Consider the following 23,369-nt stretch of genomic DNA (forward strand, 5'->3'; position numbering starts at 1 on the left):
CTGTTCTCCACAAAAAGGAAAAAAAAAGAGACAAATAGGAATTACTGAGTTCATTGCAAACTTAGATTTCACCAGTCAAAGTGCCCATCTAGTATAGGCCCAATGTGTATGTCACCACTTCTGGAAGGAATCTGGAGAGGCCACCAGCCATATTTTCCTTGCAAACTTAGAAACATTGGAAATAGCCGGGCACGGTAGCTCACGCCTGTAATCCCAACACTTTGGGAGGCCGAGGCAGGCGGATCACCTGAGGTCGGTAGTTCGAGATCAGCCTGACCAACATGGAGAAGCCCCATCTCTACTAAAAACACAAAAAAATTAGCTGGGCGTGGTGGCGCATGCCTGTAATCCCAGCTACTAGGGAGGCTGAGGCAGGAGAATCACTTGAACCTGGGAGGTGGAGGTTGTGAGCCGAGATTGTGCCATTGCACTCCAGCCTGGGCAACAAGAGCGAAATTCTGTCTCAAAAAAAAAAAAAAAAGAAAGAAAAAGAAAAAGAAACACTGGAAATAAACTCCCTGAGGACAGGATCTTAGGTCACTGCTCTATCCCAGTACCTAGTGACCTGACACATGTACACACAAATTATTCTTTTCTAAGCAGTTAATTCCCTTTTTGGACAGTTCCAATGATTATAAACTTACATGGAGCAGATAAGTGATGTATCTTTTTGCCCTAATTATGCCCTCAGGAACCATAGTTTCTAAATAAGACTTTAAAAATATTTTAAAATGGCTCCACTCTCTTTACTTCTCTAAGTTAAACAGACCCAGAGTCTTTAACCGTTTGTGTTAAGGCAGCGTTTAACTTAGGAAAGTACTGACGAGGTCTTCTTTCTTCTGAAAGGCAGTGTGCTTAGTGACTAAGCATATGAGTGGAAAAGTCTGCCAGATCTGTGTTCAAATCCTGAGTATTGTGGTATGGTTTGTGGCAAATTCTTAATTTTATTATGCCTTAGTTTCTTCGTTTGTGGAGTGAGGATAGTAACAGCTACCGTACAGGATTGTTGCCAGAGTTAAATGAGAACATCGTTGTTGTTGTTGTTGTTTGAGACGGAGTCTCGCTTTGTCACCAGGTTCAAGTGCAGTGGTGCGATCTTGGCTCACTGCAACCTCCGCTTCCCAGGTTCAAGTGATTCTCCTGCCTCAGCCTCCCGAGTAGCTGAGACTACAGCATGCATCACCATGCCCAGCTAATTTTTGTATTTTTAGTAGAGACGGGGTTTCACCATGTTGGCCAGGATGGTCTCGATCTACTGATTTTGTGATCCGCCTGCCTTGGCCTCCCAAAGTGCTGGGATTATGGGCGTGAGACACCGCCTCCGGCCTAAGAAAATGTATTTAAAGCCTCCCGCACAGTGTTCTTAGCATTAAATATCTCCCAGGTTTTTTTCATTTGTATAAATTTAAGAAATACAGTTTAAGGAGTGTGGTTTTGTTACATGGTTATATTTTGTAGTGGTGAAGCCTGGGCTTTTTTTTTTTTTTTTTTTGACAGAGTTTTGGTCTTGTTGCCCAGGCTGGAGTGCAATGGCGCGATCTTGGCTCACCGCAACCTCTGCTTCCTGGGTTCAAGTGATTCTCCTGCCTCAGCCTCCTGAGTAGCTGGGATTACAGGCATGTGCCACCAAGCCCAGGTAATTTTGTATTTGTAGTAGAGATGGGGTTTCTCCATGTTAGTCTTGAAGACTGGTCTTGAACTCCCGATTAGGGAGTTGAAACCTGGTTAGGCTGGTCTTGAACTCCCAATCTCAAGTGATCTGCCTGCCTTGGCCTCTCAAAGTGCTGGGATTACAGGGGTGAGCCACTGCGCCCAGCCAAAGTCTGGGCTTTTAGTGTATCTATCACCTGAATAATGTGTACATTGTACCCATTAAGTAATTTCTCAACCCTCAGCCCCTCCCACCGTTCTGAAGCTCCGTCATTTCACACTCCATGTATAGGTGTACACATTATTTAGCTCCCACTTGTAAGTGAGAATATGTATTATTTGGCTTTCTGTGTGTGAGTTGTTTTACTTAAGATAATGGCATCCAGCTCCATCTACGTTGCTGCAAAAGACATGATTTCATTCGTTTTTATGGCTGAATAGTATCCCGTTGAGTATATATACCATAGTTTCTTTATCCAATTATGGTTGATGGATACTTAGGTTGATTCCATATGTTTGATATTGTGAATAGTGCTGAGATAATCATATGAGTGCAGGTGTCCTTTTGATATAATGATTTATGTTCCCTTGGGTACATACCCAGTAGCGGGATTGCTGGATAGAATAGTAGTTATTTTTAGTTTTTTGAGAAATCTCCATACTGTTTTCCATAGAGGATGTAGTAATTTACATTCTCAGCAATGGTTTTTAACCTATTAGATTACTGACATTTAAATAAATAATAGCATGTTAATATCTAGTGAGGTTTCAAAATATTAACTGAGTGTTCATAGGCAAATTACTCACCCTCTCTGTGCCTCATTTTCTTCATCTATGAAAATGGAATAATAACAGTACCAACTTCATAAGATTATGAGAAATAAGTTCATGTATGTAAAATACATAGAACAGTATGGTACATGCAAATGTTACGTAATTACTTGTTTTATTAGTTATTAGCCAAAGGTATTAGTGTGTATATCAGACCCTGGAGAGGGAGGGGGTTTACGTTATAGAGACGGAAACACTGCAAAAGTGAATCTGACCATCATTTCTTTCCCAATGCCTCCTTGCTAATTCCATTTTCTGGCACCTCTTCCTTTTCCCTTGGCCTCCCCAGAAACTCAATTCCCCTCGATTCTGTTACACGAACAACTGACCTCTCTACCCCCTATTCAACCCCAGGCCTTCTTTGCAGAGCTAGCTTTGTGACTGTGCCCTGCTATCCTGTGAGCATTTTCCGCAGATCCAACCCCTCAGGACCACTTTGAGCTCTCTTTTCCTTTTGCCTCCCCCAGTAGCTTCTGGGAAGAGCAGGGAATAAGATAGAGATTTATCTCCCCATGAAACAGAATTTTGTCATCTCTCTTAGAAGAAGAAGAAGCCAACAATCAATTCTTATGTTAAATGGCAATTTTAATTATTTTGACTCATAAACATTTTAAAAACATATTTTAACCTCAGTTAAAAATCCATATTTTAAACATATTTAAACATATTCTCCATATTATGAAATTTCACTGGTGTGTTACCTAGGTCTTGATGTTTTAATGAGTGAAGTCTGTGAAAATGAGGTTCTAAATGCTAATCAGGGTTTCCTAATTCTGAGAAAGAAGTCAGGAAGGATATTGTTAGCTCATCTGACCACAAATATAACACTGATTCTGCCTAGGAGAGGAAGAAAATAAAGCAAAACGTGAGCAGTGCTGCTTTCTCAGCCTCAATTAACACCAGAACACCATCTCCTCCACTCTCTCCCAAGGACCTGACAAGACAGGCAGAAGCCCTTGTTCTTGAACAATTCAGAGGGTTGGTAGGAAGCTCTCCAGGGAGATACTGGACCTCCTGCCACTAAATGCAGTTGGGGTCTCAAGTGATTAATGGAAAAATAAAAGATGAGACTATATTTATATCTCTAACTGTGGAGTATGTCATACCAGTTACACCTGATTATACAGCTAAGTGTTCCAAAACTTCATCAGCCTGAGACTACAGAATCAGGTTACATTTTCTTTTTTTTTTTTTTTTTTTTAAGACAGAGTCTTGTTCTGTCTCCCAGTCTGGATGGAGTGCAGTGGTGCCATCTTGGCTCACTGCAACCTCTGCCTCTGGGTTCAAGCCATTCTCTTGACTCAGCCTCCCGAGTAGCTGGGATTATAGGCATGAGCCACCATGTCCGGCTAATTTTTGCGTTTTTTTGTTTTGTTTTGTTTTGTTTTAGTAGAGACAGGGTTTCACTGTGTTGGCCAGGCTGGTCTCGATCCACCCACCTAGGCCACCCACCTAGGCCTCCCACCTAGGCTTCCCAAAGTGTTGGGATTACAGGCGTGAGTCACCGTGCCCGGCCACATTTTCTTTTTTTTTTTTTTTTTTTTTGAGATGGAGTCTTGCTCTGTCACCCAGGCTAGAGTGCAGTGGTGCCATCTCGACTTACTGCAACCTCTGCCTCCTAGGTTCAAGCGATTCTCCTGCCTCAGCCTCCCGAGTAGCTGGGACTACAGGCGTGTACCACTATGCCCAGCTAATTTTTTGTATTTTTAGTAGAGATGGGGTTTCACCATATTAGCCAGGATGGTCTCGATCTCCTGACCTCGTGACCACCCGCCTCAGCCTCCCAAAGTACCCGGATTAAAGGCATGAGTCACCACACCTGGCCGACATTTTCTTTAATATACAAATTTCAATGATTCCAATCATCTTCTCTGGAATATGACAAGCTAATTCTTTTTTTTTTTTTTTTTTTTTTTGAGTCCAAGTCTCGCTCTGTCACCCAAGCTGGAGTGCAATGGCGCGGTCTTGGCTCACTGCAACCTCTGCCTCCCAGGTTCAAGCGATTCTCCTGCCTCAGCCTCCTGAGTGGCTGGGATTACAGGCACACACCACCACACTCGACTAATTTTTTGTATTTTTCGTAGAGACGGGGTTTCGCCATGTTGCCCAGGCTGGTCTCAAACTCCTGAGCTCAGGCAATCAGCCTGCCTGGGCCTCCCAAAGTGCTAGGATTATAGGCGTGAGCCACTGCGCCCGGTCTGAGAGGCTAATTCTTATTATTAGACTTCCCTTTACTTGTTTGTTTGTTTGTGGCAGGAATACTGGGAGAAAGTCAATATGACCCTGGCATTTGCAGGTTTCCTCCCCAAGTACATTTGCCACCCTTGCTGTGCTCCATAGCTCTCAGGTCACCTGATGCCATCTAGGGACTGACTTCTCCCTGACTGCTGCTGCTTTCTCCCCAAGATGTGTTTCCCCAAGCCTGGACACAGGCTCTACCCTTTACTCCCCAAAGAATACCTAAAACCAACGAGTAGGTGCCAGGAAAAAAAAGCCTGACAGAAGTCTTGAGGATCACAGAAGGGAATGACACTAAAATGGAGGAAAATCTAAACACGGGGGGATGTCCCACTGCTCTTTAAATCTGTTAGCCCACACCCTCCCTAGGGTACCCTCTACCAGGGCTGGCTTCATGGGCCTGTGACCTATGCCATCACACAGGTCCCCAGTCTTAGAAGGGGCGTCATGCTTAGTGTTCTGCTGTCATCATCTTGAAATTCTTAATAATTTTTGAATAAAAGATATTCTGAATTTTCATTATACACTTAGACCTGCAAATTATGTAGTGATTCATGCCTTCTAGTAACCATTCTTCTCTTTAACCCCTTACCTGCCTGTATGTGCAGAGACCAGTCCCACATCTTGCCAACAAAAGCGCCCATGATTATAGTCAACTCAGGCACACTATTGCTCCAGAGATGCAAAAAACCTTGCTCACGATGAAGATTAGGAGTGAGGAAATTGTCCTTCAAGTACCATAACTACAAGGTAGTGATACGAACAGATAACCAGCATATATTTGGGGTAATATTGACAAAATTATCCAAATGTGGTAGATTCAGATATTTGGTCCCATGTAGACCAAAAACCAAGCAAATAAAATTTTGTTTAAAGATGTTTGTTTAGGCCGGGCGCAATGGCTCACACTTGTAATCCCAGCACTTTGGGAGGCCGAGGCGGGCGGATCACGAGGTCAGGAGATCGAGACCACGGTGAAACCCCGTCTCTACTAGAAATACAAAAGAAAAAAAAATTAGCCGGGCGTGGTGGCGGGCGCCTGTAGTCCCAGCTACTCCGAGAGGCTGAGGCAGGAGAATGGCGTGAACCCAGGAGGTGGAGCTTGCAGTGAGCCAAGATCACGCCACTGCACTCCAACCTGGGTGACAGAGCGAGACTCCGTCTCAAAAAAAAAAAAAAAAAAGATGTTTGTTTTGGTTAAAGGGCTTGGCCTCACTTAGATGGACTGACCCCTATACATGAGGGTGCTTGGGGGAGAGGCTAGAGTGTTTCATGACACAAAAACATTCTATTTATTTTATTATTATTATTATTTTTTGAGATGGAGTCTCACTCTGTTGAGCCCAGGCTGGAGTGCAGTGGCGGGATCTTGGCTCACTGCAACCTCCACCTCCTGGGTTCAAGCGATTCTCCTGCCTCAGCCTCCCGAGTAGATGGGGTTACAGGCACCCGCCCCCACATCCGGCAAATTTTTTGTATTTTTAGTAGAGACTGGGTTTCACTATGTTGGTCAGGCTGGTCTCGAACTCCTGACCTCAGGTAGTCCACCTGCCTCAGCCTTCCAAAGTGCTGGGATTACAGGCATGAGCCATCGTGCCGGGCTGACACGAAAACATTCTGAAGAATTTGGCTACGGCACTGATCTCCAGCCCACCTGCACTCTCATCTCCACCATCCCAATTCTCCACCTCCTACACCCCTCCCCGTACTCCACCTCAGCCCCTTAGGGCGATTTAAGTAATTTTCCAGACCTGACTCTGAAGTTCTCTCCCCAGTAGGAGTCGCAAGGGTGAGTGGTAGAGGGGTGAAGACCCTCAGTGACCAGCTATAGTCTGAGCTGGGAAGGGACAAAGGCAAGAAGAAGGAGGAAATGGGTCACTGCCCATGGCTGGCAGAGCAACTGCTGTGCCTGAGCTTTTATTCTGTGAACAAATCTTTGCTCTCTTCACCAGTGACCCATATGAACTGTCATTCCCAACTGCAATAAAGTGGGGCAAGGGCTGAGAAGGGCTGACTCCACAGCTGTGGATTAAGAGTTCCCTGGCAGGAGAAGAAAGACTGAAAGACACAGGGCTTTCATGGAGGCCAGAGAAACAAAGTCTGAGACAAGGAGATTAAAAAACAAAAACAAAAAAACAAACAAAAACCTCTGAAAAGCCTAATTGCCCCTAAATGCCTCGACACGAAAACTTTGTCATTTTTTCTTTTTTGTGGCTGTCTTCCCATTTTATTTTTAATTTTTTTTTATTTTTAATTACTTTTTTTTTCCAAGACGGAGTTTCGCTCTTGTTGCCCAGGCTGGAGTACAATGGTGCGATCTCGGCTCACTGCAGCCTCTGCCTCCCAGGTTCAGGCGATTCTCCCACCTCAGTCTCCCGAAAAGCTGGGATTACAGGTGTGCGCCACCACGCCTGGCTAATTTTTGCATTTTTAGGAGTGACGGGGTTTCACCATGTTGGTCAGGCTGGTCTGGAACTCCTGACCTCAGGTGATCCACCCGCCAGGGCCTCCCAAAGTGCTGGGATTACAAGCGTGAGCTACCACACTCAGCCTGTCTTCCCATTTTAAACACCCTTTATGTTCCAAGTGAGGTAAAGGTGAGGAATAAGAGGGAGAATGGTTGCAGAGCCTCATTAAGCTGGGAGCTAGGATCACAGGAGCTAGTGGAGATCTTGGGTGAATCCTACTGTTTCTTGAATGAGTCCTGGAAATGCCTGCTCATTTGGCTACTTCTTCCTTTCCTGCACACAGGAATTTAACAAGATTCTTCTACAGCCTGGTGACTTTGTGATCTCTTGGCCTTAGTCATGTCCTCTTTCCCTCCCACCCTAGCCCCAGAGACTCTTCCTCTTTTCCTTGGCAGTTCGAGTCCCAGAGTGTTATTTATCAGTTGGCAGCAGAGGGCGATCTGGCCCCGGAGAATGACCCGGTCAACTCGGGCCGTATGCCTGGGTTGCTAATGACTTGCAGCTCCATCAACATAAAGCTGAATTCTTCACAAAGGAACACTGTCACTAAGCTTTTTCCTTTTCATTCTTGAAAGCTACACTGCCTTAGCTAACCCCTTCCCCCTCCCGCCTTCATTCCTGCTCTCTTTCCTCTCCCAACCTCTTGGAAGCAGCAGGGAATGAACAAGGTCCACAGTGGAGAAAAACAAATCCCAAGGCCCTGCTGAGGAAAACCACAGGAAAATGACCAAGTGGCATTAGCAGCTGCAGGAGTTTTAGGTAGCTGTGTGGTGTGCGTGTATGTGTATGTGTGTGTGTGAGAGAGACAGAATCCCACATAGCAGTACTTTTCATAGTTTAGCATAACACAAAAATCACCTGGAGAGCTTGTTAAAACACAGCTTCCTGGGCCTTACCCAGGAATTCCAATTTAGTAGGTCTGCAGTGGGGCCCAAGAATTTGCATTAACGCTCCTAAGGTATTTTAATGATGCCAGTGGAGGACTGACCACATTTTGAGCAGTACTGCTGTACACAAATGCAGTGAAATAGAATGTATAGATCTGAGTCAGGGGCTTGCTTGGATAAAATCCTGATATCATGGCCTCCCCCAGAAGAGTCAGGCCAGATCCTTTCAATTCCAGGCCAGAAGATTTCATAGATCAGCCTACAGCTGTTCCCTCCCCTTGAAAAAGAAGCAGAGAATGTATCAACAAGAGCATTGTTTGGAGAGGGCTGAGCTCAGATAATAGGCTGGTTCTCCATTGACTGTTTCTTTCATCCCAACTGGCAGAAGAATCACAGAAGGCCCCTCCTTTCCCCTCCGGCAGAGACGAATACTCTACCTACTTAAAAATCAAGAATTCTTCTGACCTTGGCTGTGTCCAACAACTCATGCCCAGAGGCTTCTGACCTGTCCCCTCCTTAGCACCCTCCAGATCTGAAAACCTCCAAAGTCACAAAGCCTTGTGGAAAGAGCTGGTTATCTTCAAGATACCCAGAGGCGCTTGGGCTGATTTAAAGAGCACTACTCCCTTCTGTTTATGCAGCAGAAGATAACAAGACAGACAGAAGTGCTGCTATGGTCTGAATGTTGATGTCCCCGCAAATTCATCTGTTGGAATTTAGTCCCTGATGTGATACCAATTAAGAGATGGGGACTTTAGGAATTGATTAGGTCAGAAGGCTACATCCCCCATGAATGGGATTAGTGCCCTTATAAAAGAGGCTGGGGGGCTGGGCATGGTGTCTCAGGCCTGTAAACCCAGCACTTTGGGAGGCTGAGGCAGGCAGATCACTTTGGGTCAGGAGTTCTAGACCAGCCTGGCAAACATGGTGAAACCACATCTCTACGAAAAATATTTAAAAATTGGCTGGGCATGGTGGCGCATGCCTGTAGTCCCAGGTATTCAGGAGGCTGAGGCAAGAGAATCGCTTGAATACAGAAGGTAGAGGTTGCAGTGAGCTGAGATCGTGACACTGCACTCCAGCCTGGGCGTCGGAGCAAGACTCCCTCTCAAAAAAAAGAGGCTGGAGGGAGACTGTGAGACACATTTAGAAAGCATCATTTATGAGGAACCAGCCCTCTTTGGCAGCTTGATCTTGGGACTTCCCAGCCTCCATATATGGTACCAAGCCTTCTTTAGTTTTAGTGTCCTATCACAGAAGGGCTCATATTGTAAAAGAAGTCAAAAGCCGCCTTGAATAATCAGAACCCTTCTGCCAGATTGTCTAATGTCAATTTGTTTTCTAGAACTACTGCTTCTACATGTTCTTCCTCTTCATCTGGCTCTGGTTTGGAAGCACTTATCTCCATCAAGTCATCTTCTGTTAATTCCTCAGGTGTGGTGTCTATTAGCTTTTGAATTTATCCAATATCTATATCTTGAAACCCTTTATCTCCCACCTTTTTTGGCACATCCACAATCTCTTTCATGATTTCCTTGATTGCTTTTGTCATACATCCTGATAAGTCATGCACAACATCTGGACAGTTTTCTCCAGCAGGAATTTATTGTTTTGGGCTTGATGGCTTTCATAGCTTTTTCTGTAACGATGATGTCTTCAATGCTGTAATGCTTCCAGACTGTCATGATGTTCCTGTCTATCAGGGTTATCTTCCATACTGTCGACAATCCTTTCCATAGAGTATCATGTGTAATGAGCCTTAAAGGTCCTTATGAACCCCCCCATCTAGAGGCTGAATTAGAGACATATTTGGGGGCAAATAGACCACTTTGACACCTTCAGTGTTGAACTCATGGGGTTCTGGGTGGCCAGGGGCATTGTCCAATATCAAAAGAACTTTAAAAGGCAGTCCCTTACTGGCAAGGTACTTCCTGACTTCAGGGACAAAGCATCAGTGGAACCAATCCAGAGAAAAGGATTCTCATTATCCAGGCCTTCTTGTTCCACAACTAAAAGACTGGCAGCTGGTATTTATCTTTTCCCTGCAAAGCTTGAGGGTTAGCAGCTTTACAGATAAGGGCAGTCTTAATCTAAACCTGGCTGCATTTGTACAAACAGTAGAGTTAGCCTATCTCTTCCTGCCTTAAATCCTGGTGCTCACTTCTCTTCCTTACTAATAAATGTCCTTTGTGTCATTTTTTCCCCAAAATCAAGCACTTTTGTCTGCATTAAAAACCTATTCAGGTAGATATCCCTTTTCCTCAATGATTTTCATAACGTCTGGAAAATCATCTGCTGCCTCTTAGTTGACAGAGGCTAATTCTCTTGTTATCTTGACATTTTTAAACCCAAACCTCTTTCTAAAATTACCAATCATTTGCTATCATTAAATTATCTCGCTTTAGATTTCACCTTTTTGCTTCAAGTTGTCATATAATGACTTTGCTTTTTTTGGAATCATATTAGAGCATATACGTATGAATTTCTTATAGCAATACCGCACCAATATAAAAGTTGCATTTTCAATACAAGATATAAAGGTAGTTTGCAAAAAGTGCAAGGTTTTCGTGACTGCTGGTGCAGCTGCAGTGACAGCTTCACAAATTTCCTTTCCTTTTTTTTTTTTTTTAATGGTTCTTATGCTGGATTCATTTATCTTGAAATGGCAGACAACTACAAGCTGCAGGCCTCAATCTATGGAAATATCAAGCAATTCAACCTTTTGATATAACTATTCTGTGCTTCTTGGGAGCACTTCCAGCATCACTAGTGGCACTTCATATGGTCCCAAGGTGTTATTCAAAGTTTATGGTATTGCACTAAACATGATGAAAACTACGTGAGAACTGAGAGATCACTTTTCTTTTTTTTGAGACAGTGTTTCACTCTTGTTGCCCAGGCTGGAGTGCAATGTTCACGATCTCCACTCACTGCAACCTCCACTTCCTGGGTTCAAGCAATTCTTCTGCCTCAGCCTCCCAAGTAGCCGGGTTCAAGCGATTCTCCTGCCTCAGCCTCCCAAGTAGCTGGGATTACAGGTGTGCACCACCATGCCCGGCTGATTGTTTTCTGTATCTTTTTTTTTTTTTTGAGACGGAGTCTCGCTCTGTCTCCCAGGCTGGAGTGCAGTGGCGCAATCTCGGCTCACTGCAAGCTCTGCCTCCCGGGTTCACGCCATTCTCCTGCCTCAGCCTCTCCGAGTAGCTGGGACTACAGGTGCCCACCACCACGCCCGGCTAATTTTTTGTATTTTTAGTAGAGACGGAGTTTCACCGTGGTCTCGATCTCCTGACCTCATGATCCGCCCACCTCGGCCTCCCAAAGTGCTGGGATTACAAGCGTGAGCCACCGCGGCCGGCTATTTTTTTGTATCTTTAGTAGAGATGGGGTTTCACCATGTTGGCCAGGCTGGTCTTGAACTCCTGACCTTGATTGATCTACCCACTTCGGCCTCCCAAAGTGCTGGGATTATAGGTGCGAGCCACTGTGCCCAACCTACTACAGTTAATTGTATGCAGTTATGATTTAATACTGCATCTCTATGTTTGTTTGCATTTATTTCCACTGTGAATGGTGCAAGTGTTTGTAAGGGTATTTATGTGTAAGTTTTGATTTCTTTTTTTTTTTTTGAGACAGAGTCTTGCTCTGTTACCCAGGCTGGAGTGCAATGGCACGATCTCGGCTCACTGCAATCTCCGCCTTCCAGGTTCAAGCAATTCTCCTGCCTCAGCCTCTCAAGTAGCTGGGATTACAGGCGTGTGCCACCATGCCCGACTAATTTTTTGTATTTTTAGTAGAGACAGGGTTTCACCATGTTGTCCAGGCTGGTCTTGAACTCCTGACCTCAGGTGATCCGCCTGCCTTGGCCTCCCAAAGTGCTGAGATTATAGGTGTGAGCCACTGTGCTTGGCCTCTGATAAATTTTAACTTTTTATAATGGATTTATATATCTTTTATGGCAGTAAATAATAAAGTACACTAGTATCTACATATATTTTATGCATTTATAACACACTCAACTTTTTCTATTTTTCTTTTTTCTTTTTTTTTTTTTTTTGAGACGGAGTCTTGCTCTGTGCCCCAGGCTGGAGTGCAGTGGCGCGATCTCGGCTCACTGCAAGCTCCGCCTCCCGGGTTCACGCCATTCTCCTGCCTCAGCCTCCCGAGTAGCTGGGACTACAGGCGCCCGCCAACACACCCGGCTAATTTTTTGTATTTTTAGTAGAGACGGGGTTTCACTGTGTTAGCCAGGATGGTCTCGATCTCCTGACCTCGTGATCCGCCCGCCTCGGCCTCCCAAAGTGCTGGGATTACAGGCTTGAGCCACCGCGCCCGGCATCTTTTTCTATTTTTCTTTTTTTGAGATGCAGTCTTGCTCTGTCGCCCAGGCTGGAGTGCAGTGGTGTGATCTCGGCTCACTGCAAGCTCCGCCTCCTGGGTTCACGCCATTCTCCCACCTCAGCCTCCCAAGTAGCTGGGACTACAGGCACCCACCACCATGCCCGGCTAATTTTTTGTATTTTTCTTTTTTGGTAGAGCTGGAGTTTCACTGTGTTAACAAGGATGGTCTCGATCTCCTGACCTCATGATCCACCTGCCTCGGCCTCCCAAAGTGCTGGGATTACTCGCGTGAGCCACCGTGCCCGGCCCAACTTTTTCTTAATTTAAAAAAAATTGCCGGGCGCGGTGGCTCAAGCCTGTAATCCCAGCACTTTGGGAGGCCGAGGCGGGCGGATCACGAGGTCAGGAGATCGAGACCACGGTGAAACCCCGTCTCTACTAAAAATACAAAAAAATTAGCCGGGCGTGGTGGCAGGCGCCTGTAGTCCCAGCTACTCGGAGAGGCTGAGGCAGGAGAATGGCGTGAACCCGGGAGGCGGAGCTTGCAGTGAGCCAAGATTGCGCCACTGCACTCCAGCCTGGGCGACAGAGCGAGACTCCGTCTCAAAAAAAAAAAAAAAAAAAAAAATTTCTGGGCCGGGCGCGGTGGCTCACGCCTGTAATCCCAGCACTTTGGGAGTCCGAGGCGGGCGGATCATGAGGTCAGGAGATGGAGACCATCCTGGCTAACACGGTGAAATCCCGTCTCTACTAAAAATACAAAAAAATTAGCCAGGCGCGGTGGCGGGCGCCTGTAGTCCCAGCTACTTGGAGAGGGTGAGGCAGGAGAATGGCGTGAACCCGGGAAGTGGAGCTTGCAGTGAGCCGAGATTGTGCCACTGCACTCCAGCCTGGGCAACAGAGAGAGACTCCGTTTCAAAAAAAAAAAAAAAAATTTCTGGCCGGGCGCGGTGGCTCATGCCTGTAATCCCAGCACTTTGGGAGGCCGAAGCGGGTAGGTCACGAGGTCAGGAGATCGAGACCATCCTGGCTAACACGGTGAAACCCCGTCTCTACTAAAAATACAAAAAATTAGCCGGGCGTGGTGGTGGGCGCCTGTAATCCCAGCTACTCGGAGAGGCTGAGGCAGGAGAATGGCCTGAACCCAGGAGGCGGAGCGTGAGGTGAGCCGAGATTGCGCCACTGCACTCCAGCCTGGGCTACAGATGGAGACTCCGTCTAAAAAAAAAAAAAAAAAAAAATATATATATATATATATATATATATATATATATATATATATTTCTAGGCCAGGCATGGTGGCTCACGCCTGTAATGCTAGCACTTTGGGAAGCCGAGAAGGGTGGATCACCTGAGGTCGACACCAGCCTGGCCAACATGGCGAAACCCCGTCTCTACTGAAAATACAAAATTAGCTGGGCGTGGTGGCGCATACGTGTAATCCCAGCTACTCAGGAGGCTGAGGCAGAAGAATCGCTTGAACCCAAGAGGCGGAGGTTGCGGTGAGCCAAGATCATGCCATTGCACTCCAGCCTGGGCGACGAGAGCAAAACTCCGTCTCAAAAAAAAAAAAAAAAAAAAATTAGCAGGCGTGGTGGTGCATGCCAGTAATCCCAGCTACTCGGGAGGCTGAGGCAAGATAATCGCTTGAACCCAGGAAGTGCAGGTTGCAGTGAGCCAAGATCGTGCCACTGCACTCCAGCCTGGGTGACAGAGTGAGACTCTTGTCTCAAAAAAAAGAAAAAATCTGAGTATAAGTGGACCTGTGCAGTTCAAACCCATGTTGTTCAAGGGTCAGCTGCACATTTCTCTTACAAGAGTTAACTTTCCAAAGCTACTCCTATGTCTGCAGTTTCTCAAAATAACCAGCCAGAAATAATTAATATGCCAAAAAGGCATGTTTTGGGGTGGCATATTTTGGTCTCCTACAGTCATACTTAAATGTGGTATCTCCTGAGTCCCAACACCCTCAGGAGCCCATAGTCTAACTGGATACAAAGACTAACAAGCAAATAAATATATAGTAAGAGCAAATAAACCAAAATGTAGTAAAAGCATGGAGATAGCAGAAAACCCTCAAGGGCATTAGCGGAATGGGAACACATCCTGAAAGAAGGGATTGAGCTGAGATTTGAAGGGTGAATGTGAGTTCATCAAGGAAACCAAAGAGCAAAGGCTTGAGAGGGAATCTTGAGTCGTGGGATATGAAAAAATAGTGGGTAATGCTGAAATATAAAGTGCAGTCAGGGATCAGAGGCCCCTTTCTGTTCTTTTATAGCACCTGGCACTTCAGACCACTTTGAGCATTTATCACCACTTCTCAACCAAAATGGTGACCAAATGGGATTATTTGTTTCACAAACCCCTGTAAGAACTGTCAGCAGGGAGTGCTTTCCCTTCTAAATCCCCTCATGGCAGGGAAGAGTACTGGATAGGAGTAGGGGTAGATTTCCCTCTGGAAGGTCACTACACCAGAAAAGCCCCAGGAGTCTGGAGGTTGGTTTTCTCATATGGAACAGTCTGTTTGGCTCTGGCAGCTAAGAGGCTAGCAGTTCTACTGTGCCAAGCTATAGGAGATGAATGAAATGAGCAGAAACCACCAAGAGGCCAAGAAGACCAATTAGTGAGCATACGAAATCTACCCCCCGGAGACTCCAGAATGACTCAGAAGATCACTGAGAGGGTTACAGGTTGTGTAAATCTTGTGTAAATCCGGTCAGGTAAGGAACAAAGAGCACTGCTTGGTTACTGCTACCATGACCCAGTTTCTCCCTCTGGGCAGGTGTGGCTGGGAGAAACACAGTTAACGTGGAGATCATTAGGGCTGCCAGTAGTGGTTAGGGTAGATATGTAAATACTTTCCAAGGAGTACAGGGCAGTGGTTAGTTTCAAAGAAATCAATTTCTAGATCCTCAATTTGATGCGCCCCAGAGGACATCTGCAGCCCTGATTTTCTTTTCCCATCTCATTTTCTCAATTGCCCTCTTCTCACTTTATCAAAAAAAGTTTATCTCTTACTCTTCCCTAATCTGACAAATGATGCATTACACTGGGGTGAAAAAAATATGTAAGGCATCAAAGGGACAATTCTGAATTTTTTTTTTTTTGAGACGAAGTCTCACTCTTGTCCCCCAGGCTGGAGTGCAATGGCACGATCTCGGCTCGCTGCAACCTCTGCCTCCTGGGTTCAAGCGAGTTTCATGCCTCAGCCTCCTGAGTAATTGGGATTACAGGCATGCTCCACCACGCCTGGCTAATTTTGTATTTTTAGTAGAGACGGGGTTTCTCCATGTTGGTCATTCTGGTCTTGAACTCCCGATCTCAAGTGGTCTGCCCACCTCGGCCTCTCAAAGTGTTGGGATTTCAGGCATGAGTCACTGTGCCCAGCCGTAAAATGTTTTTAATCACTAATTATATTAGTACAAGATTACATAGAAATGGATTCAAAATATGATTTCAAAAAAAAAAAAGAAATAATGTAAAGTTAAAGAGTGTAATATGAGAGCAGGAAGGATGGCTTGAGCCTAGAAGTTCGAGACTGCAGTGAGCTGTGATGTGCCACTGCTCTCTAGACAACAGAGCAAGACCTTGTCTCAAATAAATATATAAAGATAAAAATTTTTTAAAAAAAGAGTGTAGTCATGAATTTTCTAAATTGATGATGGTAATATCAAGTTACTATATTTGTATTCCTGTAGATTCCTTTAAAAGGGTGATTTCGGCTGGGCTCAGTGACTCAAGCCTGTAATCCCAGCACTTTGGGAGGTCAAGGCGGGCAGATTGCCTGAGGTCAGGAGTTCAAGACCAGTCTGGCCAGCCAGGTAGAACCCCGTCTCTACTAAAAATACAAAAATTAGCCAGGAAGCTGAGGCAGGAGAATCGCTTGAACCTGGGAGGTGGAGGTTGCGGTGAGCCGAGATCATGTCATTGCACTCCAGCCTGGGCAACAGAGTGAGACTCCTTCTCCAAAAAACAAAACAAAACAAAACAAAGTGCTTTCATAGTTTTATTATATTAATCACAAAAAAGCCAGTAATTCTATCTTACAACTCTTTAAACTCACAATGAAAAATGTCAGTTGCTAACTTTAAAACGTACAAGGGGGTACATGGTTTTTCAAATCTCTTACAAAATATAAGAACAAAAACATTTGACGACCATGGTTTTAGGCCAACGTCATTTCTGGAAGGGGAAACCTAGAACAGCCTAAAACTTGCCTTTTCTATTCGGCACCATTCCATGATTCCCCCAGGGCAGTATGAGAATGGTCTTCAGCTTCCTTTGCAAACCCTTCCAGCCCATTCCCAGTAACTGGCAGAGGTTACTCACCTTGGAGTCACACAGCCTGACTCAGTCATGTGCACAAATACTTGGGCATTCTTGGGCAAAGTACTGAATCTCTCTGTGCCTCAGTTTTCTTTTTTTTCTCTCTCTTTTTTCTTTTTTTTTTTTTTTTTTTTGAGACGGAGTCTTGCTCTGTCCCCCAGGCTGGAGTGCCGTGGCGCGATCTCGGCTCACTGCAAGCTCCGCCTCCCGGGTTCACGCCATTCTCCTGCCTCAGCCTCCTGAGTAGCTAGGACTACAGGCGCCCGCCAACACGCCCGGCTAATTTTTTGTATTTTTAGTAGAGACGGGGTTTCACCGTGTTAGCCAGGATGGTCTCGATCTCCTGACCTCGTGATCCGCCCGCCTTGGCCTCCCAAAGTGCTGGGATTACAGGCTTGAGCCACCGCGCCCGGCCTTCTCTCTCTTTTTTCTTTTTCTTTTCCCGAGTAGCTGGGACTACAGGCATGCATGATATCACGCCCAGCTAATTTTTGTAGTTTTAGTACAAACTAAAAATAGTTTAGTCAGGCTGGTCTCGAACTCCTGACCTTGTGATCCGCCCACCTTGGCCTCCCAAGGTGTTGGGATTACAAGTATGAGCCACTGCGCCTGGCCTGAGTTTTCTGTTTTGGTTTTTTTTTGAGACAGAGTCTCGCTCTGTTGCCCAGGTTGGAGTGCACTGGCGCGATCTCCGCTCACTGCAAGCTCTGGCTCCCAGGTTCACGCCATTCTCCTGCCTCAGCCTCCCGAGTAGCTAGGACTACAGGCGCCTGCCACCACGCCCAGCTAATTTTCTGTATTTTTAGTAGAGACGGGGTTTCACCATGGTCTTGATCTCCTGACTTCATGATCCGCCCGCCTCGGCCTCCCAAAGTGCTGGGATTACAAGCGTGAGCCACTGCGCCCGGCTATTTTTTTTTTTTTTTTTCAGATGGAGTCTCACTCTGTCACCCAGCCTGGAGTCCAATGGTGCAATCTTGGCTCACTGCAGCCACCATCTCCCAGGTTCAAGCGATTCTCCTATCTCAGCCTCCTGAGTAGCTGGGAGTACAGGCTCCTGACATCATGCCCAACTAATTTTTGTATTTTAGTAGAGACTGGGTTTCACCATGATGGCCATGCTGGTCTGGAACTCCTGACCTCATGATCTGCCCACCTCGGCCTCTCAAAGTGCTAGGATTACAGGCGTGAGCCACTGGGCCAGTGGAAGTGTTTTTTAAAACATATTCTAACTCATAGCTATTAATATTTCTTGGATTGTTATATATGGGATAGGATAAGTTAAAAAAAAAAAAAAAGGGCCAGGCTCGGTGGCTCACGCCTGTAATCCCAGCACCTTGGGAGGCCGAGGCGGGTGGATCACCGAAGATCAGGAGTTTCAGACCAGCCTGGCCAACATGGTGAAATCCCATCTCTATGAAAAATACAAAACACTGGCCGAGCATGGTGGCAGGCGCCTGTAATCCCAGCTACTTGGGAGGCTGAGGCAGGAGAATAACTTGAACACAGGAGGCAGAGGTTGCAGTGAGTCGAGATCACGCCATTGCACTCCAGCCTGGGCGACAAGAAAGAAACTCTGTCTCAAAAAAAAAAAAGAAAAAAGAAAAAAATCCTAGTATTAATAGGAAAATACCAGGCAGTCAAGCATTCTAACAGAAAAGGTCAAAACAGGGATTTCTAATGTGAGTCCTGAACCCCTACTACCACTATCCTGGAGGCTCCATGGAGGTGTTAATGAAGGTGTAAGAGTTGTTTTCTCCTTTTCAAAGAAGTCTAATAGAAATCATCAATTATATTTATGCTACCTTTGCTTTTTTTTTTTTTTTTGTCCAGAAACCCATCAAGGTAGTGTGGTAGGCCTGGCTGTCTTAAGGGAAAAGGGATTAATTAATGATATTTGTCTGGCAGGCTAAAATCTTTTGAAGCTTTGAGATCCACTCCTAAGAGCTACTTAGTAGTGAGAAGGTTAGGGATCTGCAATTTAATCTCTGGGAACAAAGTCTTAAACCAAAGAAATAAACCTCTTCAACAAACACTCAGGCAACAGTGCTGTTGCGTTTCAAGAGAAGGGTATGGATTAAAGAATTGAAGATACACTGGCCTTGATATCTAGGTCTCTAATGTAGAATCAGTAGTCTACAGTGGTTAAAATAATGGACTTTTTTCTTTTTTGGAGACAGAGTCTCACTCTGTCAACCAGCCTGGAGTGTAGTGGCGTGATCTCGGCTCACTGCAACCTCTGCCTCCCAAGCTCAAGTGATTCTCCTGCTTCAGCCTCCCGAGTAGCTGGGACTACAGGCACATGCCACCATGCCCAGCTAATTTTTGTATTTTTAATAGAGATGGGGTTTCACTATGTTGGCCAGGCTGATCTGGAACTCCTGACCTCAGGTAATCTGCCCACCTCTGCCTCCCAAAGTGCTGAGATTATAGGCATGAGCCACCACACCTGGCCAAAATAATGGACTTTTGACAGTAAAGAGACATAGTTCAAATCTTGACTCTGCCACTTGCTATAAATAATTAACAATTATTGAACTTCTCTGTGCATCAGTTTTCTCATTTGTAAAATAACAGAAACTATCTCGTAGGCTTGCCAACTAGATGAATCAGATAATACATTTGAACTACAAGATGCTTGACATACAATAACTTCTCAACAAATGTCATAAATTTTTTTTTAAAGGACCATAACTCAAATCTGTCTTTCACTATGACACAGGCACATCTGTTCATCCCCATCTGCCTGCCAATTCCTTTTTTTTCCACCCTCTGAATTAATTGGATGTTTTAGATGTTGTCAAAAGTGCCTGAAACCAAAGCCGAAGGAAAGTGTAGGCTGGGCCCCCACCCAGAAGTTGTGTGTCAGTTTGTTCCTCCTGAGTGAGGTTCACTACTAGGCTGGACACAGTGTGGAGGGAATTTGGGCCTCTGTTACAAAGAGAGGAAGAGGAAAAGAACAATTAAGGGCCCGTTCTCAGGAAGCTCACTCTAACATTACGGGAGTCACGAGTCAGGCTTGGAAAAGAAAGAAGACCAACTAAAAACATAATTGGTTAAGTGTAAATATTGAATATGTAAGTGCTAGGTGGGAAGTTCTCCCTTGAGCTGCATTTGATGCGGAGGTAGGAAGACTTTGTTATGCTCTGCTATCACCCGCATTGAAGCACCTAGATCTTTTATCCCTCCAATCTGTCCCCACCACCAGGGCAGCTGCCATATTAATTGCCCTAAAGCACTACTTTAATCATGTCATTTCTCAACGAAAATATCAGACACTTCATTATCTATGGAATTAAGTACAGACTTTATACCGTCTCCAAATGTGAGCCCAACTTATCACTCCATTGTTCCCTGACATGTGTCAAATTGGTGTAGTCATTGTTCCCTAAGCACATCTTGAATGTTTGCTCTTGTACACCTTTCTTTATTCTATCTGGAATGTCTTCTTGTCCCCTCCCGTCTCAAATACCACTCTCTCCTTTAAAGCTTCCCCTAACACCCTCCTAATTTTCTCAGCATTCTCTATCTAAAATTTGGGACTCTTATTTGCTGACTGGGGTTACAGTTTGTTTTGTTTTTTGAGACAGTCTTGCTCTGTTTCCCAGGCTGGAGTGCAGTGGCAGGATATTGGCTCACTGAAACCTCTGCCTCCTGGGTTCAAGTGATTCTCCCGCCTCAGCCACCCAAGTAGCAGGGATTACAGGCACCTGCCATCATGCCTGGCTAATTTTTGTATTTTTGTGCAGTCGGGGTTTCACCATGTTGGCCATGCTGGTCTTGAACTCCTGACCTCAGGTGATCCCTCCCTGCTGCCTCGGCCTCCCAAAGTGCTGGGATTAAGGCACGAGCCACTGCACCCAGCTGATACATCTCTTTAACTCTCTCCTAAGAGAATTTTAAAAAGTAAAAACAAAGAGAAAAAGGAAATTTAGCCCCCAGAAAATTTACTGCAAAGTAAAATACACAGCTTTAAAATTCAATGTTTTTCTTCTCTGAAGATACCCAGGACAGTTTGCCTCTGCTGTTTTTTGTTTTGTTTTGTTTTGTTTTTAATCATATAAATTGCTTTGCTTGAAAGGCAAGTGAGGGTAAATATAGCAGCAGTATCTCTGATATAACATCCTCTGACCTGTCCTGGACATGTCCTTGACATTGTCCTTTAGAAAGGAAAGAGATGGAGAGAAAGTGTGTCCCTGCTACTGTGTATAAGAGAAACTCCTATTTCTAGCCATTATCAGGGCACAAGGGGACTGATGAATAAACAGAATAAAAATAAAGGTCGAGTGCAGTGGCTTACACCTGTAACCCCAGCACTTGGGCAGGCAGAGGCAGGAGAACAGCTTCAGCCCAGGAGTTCGAGATCAGGCTGGGCAATACAGCAAGACCCTGTTCTCCACAAAAAAGAAAAATAATAATAATAATAAAAATAAAGAAGCAAAATATGCTAGTAATTTGTCATGTCTCCTGTGTTTGGCTGTCTCTGGCAGGACAGCCAGAGCCAGAGAGAGTCGATCAGCAGTATTTACTGAGGTGAAGGTGGCCAGATGCCCTGTACTGGAAACCACACTCAGTTCAACTTCCAGTTCTGCCAACTGCATTTTGAAAAGTGTCCTGCCTAAATGCTTTGTAGGTTACTGAATCCCACTTTCTCCTTACCCTTTTCAGAGTTTTTTTTTTTTTTTTTTTTTTTGAGATGGAGTCTCGCTCTGTTGCCAGGATGGAATTCAGTGTCGAGATCTCGGCTCACTGCAACCTCTGCCTCCTGGGTTCAAGCAATTCTCCTGCGTCAGCCTCCCGAGTAGCTGGGACTACAGAGAGCACCACCATGCCCAGCTAATTTTTGTATTTTTAGCAGAGATGGGGTTTCACTATGTTGGCCAGGATGGTCTCAATCTCTTGACCTGGTGATCCGGCCTCCTTGGCCTCCACAGGCGTGAGCCACTCACCTGGCCCACAGTTTCTTTTTTCTTAAAGGAAAATGTAAGGATAGCAAAAATGAAATTTAACTTGAAAATGACTTGGAATATACATCATTGTTGTTCTCTGTTAAGGGCATTGGGTAGTGGGAGAGTGAGGTAAGGGGCTGGGTGCTGAAAGGAAGGCTGAGTAGAGAATGACCCCTAAGTCTTTGCTCTACGTTTTTGACCCTTTTATAATGAGAATGATTTATGAATTATGTGTATAATTTTTTTAAGTAGAGAAGGAAGGAAACAATGTGTTGAGAAATAGCTCACCTGTGATTTATACAGGATACTTGATTTAGACATATTGTGTACTCTCTATTGCTAGCAAGTAAAATACCTGTTTAGTAGGTTAACTGTGATTACCTTATTTCCAGTGTCTAGTACAGTATCACACCAATGCAAATTTTTAAAAATTATGTACCAATTCTGCCTCCCATTTCTGTCTTTTGATTACTTGCTTCCTTGATAAGATTGAAATTAGAGAACCTTGTGATAGTACCCTTGGCACATGTGCTCACCCTTTTAGAAGATCATTTGTCAAATTAACAAAGCAATGCTGTGCTAGAAATCAGTGTATACATTAGTGTACATAAAGTCCCTCATATAATGTCTGATACATGCTGGTTGCGCTATAAAAACTAAGACCTTTCTTCTCTTCCCCTTTGTCCAAGGAATAAGACAGGGTTGACATCAAAGAATTTCAATTTGAAAGCATCTGGCCTAGCAAAGTTAGTTAGAGCTAGGAAGTGTGTTAGGTATTATTTCACCAATTTTCCTCATCTTAAGATAGAGAAACTCAGGCCCAGAGATGTTTAATACAGGGCCCAATGTTTAATACAGGTTACAAATCCACCGAGTGGCAGAGTCTTAATGAACTCTTCTAAACTTCTACCTAGCTGGGCACTGTGGCTTGTGCCTGTAATCCTAGCACTTTGTAAGGCCAAGGTAGGTGCATTACCTGAGGTCAGGAGTTCGAGACCAGCCTGGCCAACATGGTGAAACCCTATCTCTACTAAAAATACAAAAAATTATCCAGGCATGGTGGTGTGTGCTTGTAGTCCCAGCTACTCGGGAGGCTGAGGTGGGAGAATCGCTTGTACCTGGGAGGCAGAGGTTGCAGTGATCTGAAATCATGCCATTGCACTCAGCCTGGGTGACAGAGCTTTTTTGAAACTTCATCTCAAAAAAAAAAAAAAAAATCAAAGTACTGGCCTAAAGGCATTTTAACCTCTCTGAGAGCACAGTATGTGAAGAACAGGCATAGTTCATCATTATTATTATTATTAGCAGCTTATCATCCTTGTCAGTTTTGGCTTCTGTGTGTGAGTTTTCAATACAATGTTTCAAAGGCCAGAGCAGCTTTCCCTCCTCCTCAGGGAGTGAGCCAGCATCCAGGTGTCTCTGAAGAACAATACCTACCCATGACTCCCCAGGTGGCTTTGTGATGCTGAGCCTCACAAAGACAGGGAGGTCTTGTGGAAGGGAAGCCCTCAGCCCTCAGCCCTCAGGGTGCTGACTGGGGTGAGCTCCAGGAAAAGCTTGCCTAATTCTCACCTAGAAAAACAGAGCTCTTCTCTGGAATTCAAACACAATTTAGAGAGATCAGAGAAATTCAAAGCCTGGGGCCCTTTGTCCTCCTGGTGCCCAAACAACCACACATT

At 45.0% G+C, this 23,369-nt stretch overlaps 1 long non-coding RNA gene across 1 annotated transcript in view; it reads left to right on the forward strand.

Moving 5' to 3' along the window:
• Nucleotides 1-23,369, forward strand: part of LOC105738395 — a 59,001-nt gene that overhangs the window by 20,402 nt on the left and 15,230 nt on the right. Inside the window, exon 2 of the long non-coding RNA XR_001114198.2 lies at nt 1,498-1,636. This is a non-coding gene — a long non-coding RNA (uncharacterized LOC105738395). The remainder of the gene's footprint in view (nt 1-1,497; nt 1,637-23,369) is intronic.

This window comes from Nomascus leucogenys, chromosome 12, assembly GCF_006542625.1.
Source record: "Nomascus leucogenys isolate Asia chromosome 12, Asia_NLE_v1, whole genome shotgun sequence".
Lineage (NCBI taxonomy): Eukaryota > Metazoa > Chordata > Mammalia > Primates > Hylobatidae > Nomascus > Nomascus leucogenys.